Below are 6000 nucleotides of genomic sequence, written 5' to 3'. Positions count from 1 at the left end.
CTCAAAAGTTGACCATGTCTTCGTGGGTGCATGGCAAAATCTAGGGCTGGTAAGGACCAACCCTGCCAAGTGCACTTCAAAACTAGGTGGCTAGACATAATGTGTGCACTAGCAAGGTGCTATTATGGATATCCTATTGTGCTTAGAGTGAGAGTGCTCTCAACAAAAGCGGAATGGAAGAGGGAGAGAGAGAAACAGAGAGCCACACAAGTTTTGGTAGGTGCAGAACACCCTAATCTTATTTTTCATTCATTTATATATGTGTTTGAGTATTGTACATAACCGGCGTAAAAGCACAGTGACCTTGAACCCCCACAACCTCCCACTTAAAGGACAATGTGCCTTTAAGGGAGAACAACCAGGAAGCATATTATCCAATGCCATCAATACACGACAATACTCAAACCGCTAACTAGGTAGACTCTTCGTCAGAATATCTGCAGTGTTATCATCTGTATGAACCTTGACAAGCTCTATGCACTTGTCCTCAAGTACCTCCCTGATGAAATGGTACCTGACCTCAATGTGTTTGGTCCTTGCATGAAAGACCGGATTCCGTGCTAGTTGAATAGCACTCATAGAATCACTATGCAATGTCGGTACACCTATATGAATCCCCAAATCTCCCACTAGCTGATCAAAACATATAGCCTCCTTGCAACCCTCTATGGCTACAACATACTCAGCCTCTGTGGTAGACAAAGCAACACACTTCTGTGCACGAGACATCCACAACACTACACCACCTGCAAAGGTGAACACATAACCCGAATTGGATCTCCTACTATCCACATGCCCTGCATAATCTCAATCTGTGTACCCAACTACACGCATGTCTCCTCTACCAAAGCAAATGCACATCTCCTTGGTACCCTTCATGTACCTCATGATGCACTTAACTCCCTCCTAATTCCTCTTTCCTGGGTTAGCCATATATCGGTTAACAACTCCCACTACAAATGCAATGTTTGGTCTAGTAGCTATCATAGCATACATAAGACTCCCAACCGCTGATGCATAAGGAACCTTGGCCATCATGGCCCTCTCCTCATTTGATTTGGGACTATCTGTATGACTCAGTTTCACATATGGAGGCAATGGAGTACTCACTGCCTTCCCCCCCTCCATATTGAAATGCTGCAATACTTTTGTAACATACTCCTTTTGTGAAAGCCAAAGGAGTTTCCTACTCCGATCACACGTGATGCACATACCAAGAATATGACCTGCAAGTCCCAAATCCTTCATATCAAACGCCTCATGCAACTTGGCCTTTAATGCGTCTAGCACATAAGTATTCTTGCTAGCCATTGGCATATCATCCACATATAGTGCCAGGATTATCAGGCTATTATCCTTAGCCATTTTAGTGTAGAGGCAGTGATCAATTTCACTCCTTCTAAAACCCTAGGACCAAATGAAAGCATCAAACTTCTGATACCATTCTCTAGGCACTGGCTTAAGACCATAGAGACTCTTCTTCAGCTTGCAAACTAAATGCTCTTTGCCCTTTTCTTCAAAGCCTTCCGGCTGCACCATGTAAATTTCCTCATGCAGATCCCCATGCAAGAAAGCTGTCTTGACATCCATCTACATAAGCTCCATATCCTTTGCTGCCACGAGTCCAAGCATGCATCTAAGTGTGGTCATCTTCACAACTGGAGAGAATATCTCATCAAAGTCCACACCCTTCTGTTGCTTGAACCCTTTAGCGACCAAACGGCCCTTGTACCTAGCCACATCATTACCTATGACTGACCCATTCACATGGCAATGCTTTCTTTCCATGTGGCAAAGAAATCAAGTCCCAAGTCTTATTCTTCATAAGTGAACTCATCTCTGATTGCATAGCATACTCCCACTTGCATTGATCCTCGTGCACCATAGCCTCTCTGTAGTAAGAAGGCTCCTCGTAATCAATAAGCGTCACATAGTCTACCCCTGGAACAAACCTATTAGGCGGTCTAGACAATCTAGATGATCTTCTCAAGGGCATTTCAGCTTGCTGTCCCACTTGCATATCAGCCACATTTGGATCATCATTTCCACCAATAGATGATCCATCATCTACCCTTGATTGTATACCTGTGGGAGTACTTGGTGGTACCATTTCTTGCACATTTGGTGCATGGACAGCTTGCTGTCTATCAACATATGCAGGTGGATTCACATCCTGGAAAGTGATTCTCCTCATTTCCACATCCCTTATGGGTGCCTTATGCATCTTCTTCTCATTGAAGACTACATCATGGCTGTGTATGATCTACTTTGCTCCTGGATCCCAGAGACGATAGCCCATCTCTCCACTTTCACCATAACCCAAAAAGATGCAATCAAGTGGCGATGAGCCTGAACTTGGCTGAAAATAATATTGAATTCATTCAAGTGAGAAGCAATGGAGACCCCTACCCTCATTTGCAGCTCAAACAACCTCTTCATGAGGTAAACTTTATTAGAGGCAGTTTCCTTCTCATAAGTGGCACACAATTTCTTCCATAAATCTTCCGTAGTCTGCTCATTTACTACTGTGAAATAAACTGACTCTGCGAGATGAAGTCTAATAGTAGACTTTGCTAATGCATCCAACTTATTCCAATCATCCTCAGACATATTTGCAGGCTTAGCTTCAATCCCTACCAAGGGTTTAATCTGCTTCTTTTGAATAAGCACATCCCTTATCTGTTCTTTCCACAAAGAAAAGTTTGTCCCATCAAACTTTTCAATGTTGGAAAACTCCTTTTCAGATATGGAAGAGGATGCCATGATGCAAATGAAGCAAAATCCTAAATACTAGTGCCTGCAAGAGAGAATCACACCAAATACAAGGTGCACCCAAATGTGTATGCCATAATAGAGTGAAATATCACCAAAACTCAAAGCTCAAAGCATCAAAAGATACAGCTAACTCATGTGCATGTACTATGCATCCGTATGATCAAATCTGGCCCAAAAGAAAATGCCAACTACAATGGCAATCCAAAATGCCAATAAGTGCCAAATGGCTCAAGAATAAACACCGTCCATGGGCATATGCATCAACAATATCTCATCCAAGAGAGCATAACACTATCAGTGCATCACCTGCAATGTGTCAAAGCTGTCCCTTAGCATAAAATAGCATCCATGTGCAAAGTGTCCATAAAAATAGCATCCCACAAGGCAATCTGGGCCTATCAGCGCATCCAATAAGGATCGTAATGCATCCAAATGGCCTATAAATCATCCACTGCAACCCAATGCACACCACAAATGAGTGCACACGGCTCAAGCTGCAACCAAAGTGATCTGCATAAGGTATGCTCAATAAATCATGGTCCCACAGCAATCACCGCTACTGAAAATAGAACCTGAGATGCCTCAAAACATTGGCGCCATTGCATAATCAGACTCAGCAACAAAATCTGCAAATATCTCTCTTCTGCCGGAACTCCAAAATCCCAACCGATGAGTGAGAAATGGGAGTCAACACTTATCCACTGCCATGTGGCATAAATCTAAGGTTTCAAAACCTTAGAATGAAAAATGCATAACAGAGAGATGAAATCCAATACACAGAGATCTATAACTTTGAAAATACTCCATTGAATCATGCAAGAACTGATAGGTAGGGGTTTTTAGGCGTCCGGAATACAATGGGACAGACGGTTTTGGAAACCATGGTCCCAATCACTGGGTCCAACACACAGACTGAAAAATGTTTTTGGAAACAGAACTGTTTGTAAACTCCATCGGAGTGAGAATGATGAGCAACATAGAAGTTTTAGGACCTCCTGAGTCTACCGGAACTGACAGATTTGCAAATGGTTGCTCCAAACTTGAGTTCCAAGACCCGGGCAGAAAAACGTAGGAACTGAAACAGTGAGTCAAAAATCCAATGAAATGATCCCAGATTCAAGAATGAAGGTGTTTCCAAGCTCTTGAAGTGAAGTGGACACCAAAAGCAAGCAATAGTTGCCTCTACAAGTCAATATGGAGTCTCTGTCGTCGAACGGAACACGAAAAAGCTTTAAAAACGACTTTTTCTTTGAAAACACTTAACAGGATCTCAAAACCACTTCGCAAAACCAAAGTGACTTTTCCAAATGTTCCTTCAAGTTCTTTGCACACTTGGATGCAAGTAAAATCACCCAAAAAGCTTCCCACAGAGCTTCTCCTTCCTCCCACAGAGCTGCTGAGCTTCTAGGCATTCACGCATGCTCAGCTAGATCACCCGGGCTGATACCAGTTGAGAGTGCTCTCAACGAAAGTGGAACGGAAGAGGGAGGGAGAGAAACAGAGAGCCACACAAGTTTTGGTGGGTGCAGAACACCCTAATCTTCTTTTTCATTCATTTATATATGTGTTTGAGTATTGTACATAACTGGGGTAAAGGCACAGTGACCTTTAACCCCCACGTAGAGGTCATTGATTGGTCATATAGGGAGACAAGAGGCACTCAGGGTAGAGGAGCCATGGAGGAGACGTCATGGATGCCATAGTAGAGATGATGCACATGAAGATGAAGGTGGAGGGTTGACAACGCCTTACAGAAGCTACCAAAAGACAAAAATGTAGACTACAATAGCAATTGAACTCCCTTATCACCTTGCACGAACAAATGATTATTTGAGCCGCGGGTCGCGGTTGCATGTGATGCTTCAAAATAACCAAACCAGGCATCCTGGGCATAATGGCTCTCAGCAGTGAGGGCTTGATTTAAACTACTCAACTAGCATGCATTACTCATGCAAGATGGTCCTTAACACTGAAACAAAATATGTTACTACCTGATATGGCTTGACTTGGCTTCCATTGAAGAGACCAAGTATCACCCTGCCCTGTAAGCCAGAAGGTTGCACCATCCCATTGGAGAAGACTTCTATGAGCCGATAGGGCCCATTCCATCTGTACTTGAAATTAGCTTTGAGAGGACAAAAATTATATAGCTAGACAAGCATCCTCTTTTTGAATCTTCCTAATAATATGCCTATCATTACATGCTTTCTGGCATCTTTGAAGTATGTGTAGTGACCAAGCTCGAACTCAAAGTTTATCTAGCTCCACTAATTGGTGTAGATTCTTGTGGATAGCTTTCAGCTCTCCAACTTGATGCTTGATAGTTATGAAAGACTTGAAACAAGAAAACTCTAGAGGTATTATAACTTCTAGTTCATAATCCATTGGGAATGGGATAAAATTTGTAGTCACCTTGTAAGCCATCTCATGTGCCCACAATTCAGCATGCAACTTGGTATCCCAACCTCAGTGATGTGTATGGACTATTTTCATAAGAATGGACTTGAGAACCTTGTAGGTTGTCTTCGCTTGGCCATTATAGCTAATATGTGGTTCCCACTATGTGAATGACCATGACTTCGATTGTTAGAGAAGTGAACACTGAAGACTTCATACACAAAATGGGATGGGTTTGTCTTACTCTTGGTCTCTAATGACCATGACTTCGATTCCTCACGAAGAAGACCGTTATAGTCATTTGTAGAGCTTTTGGTGGGTTTGCCACATCAATGGGGCAATGACCAAGGAGGAGTACATGAATTATTTTCTATGCACCTTGGTTAAGACTTCCGAGGGATAGTTCCAACAAATTTCCCATTGGCTACTTCATGGATTGGCAACATAGGTCTAAAGCTTTTCTCAAGAGATTAGGTAGGAGATCAATGAAGAAGATGTTTAGCCCAAGCTAAATGACTTGAAATAGAGAAAATGTGAGCCCATGCAAGATTTTGTGCAAATACAGGCCCTCATTAATCAATTGGATGACAAATCCTTATGTACCTGGCTAATTACCAGCTTGCATATGGATTTGTGTTCACCCAAGAATGTGAACCCAACCAAAAGTCCCAGCAAAAAAGAAAAGGTGAGGAGTGCGAGCATCAACAACAATAGATAAACTCAATCCAAGCTTAAGAAGGACTTGCAAGAACTAGGTATCTGAGGTATACCCCTAACCAATGAGAAATCGTATAAGACACAAGAACACTAAGGATGAGTGTAGAAATA

Source organism: Dipteris shenzhenensis, chromosome 20 (genome assembly GCF_047967505.1).
Source record: "Dipteris shenzhenensis isolate YYH24624 ecotype China chromosome 20, Dip_SZ_1.0, whole genome shotgun sequence".
Lineage (NCBI taxonomy): Eukaryota > Viridiplantae > Streptophyta > Polypodiopsida > Gleicheniales > Dipteridaceae > Dipteris > Dipteris shenzhenensis.
Note: the sequence above shows the minus strand (reverse complement) of the source record.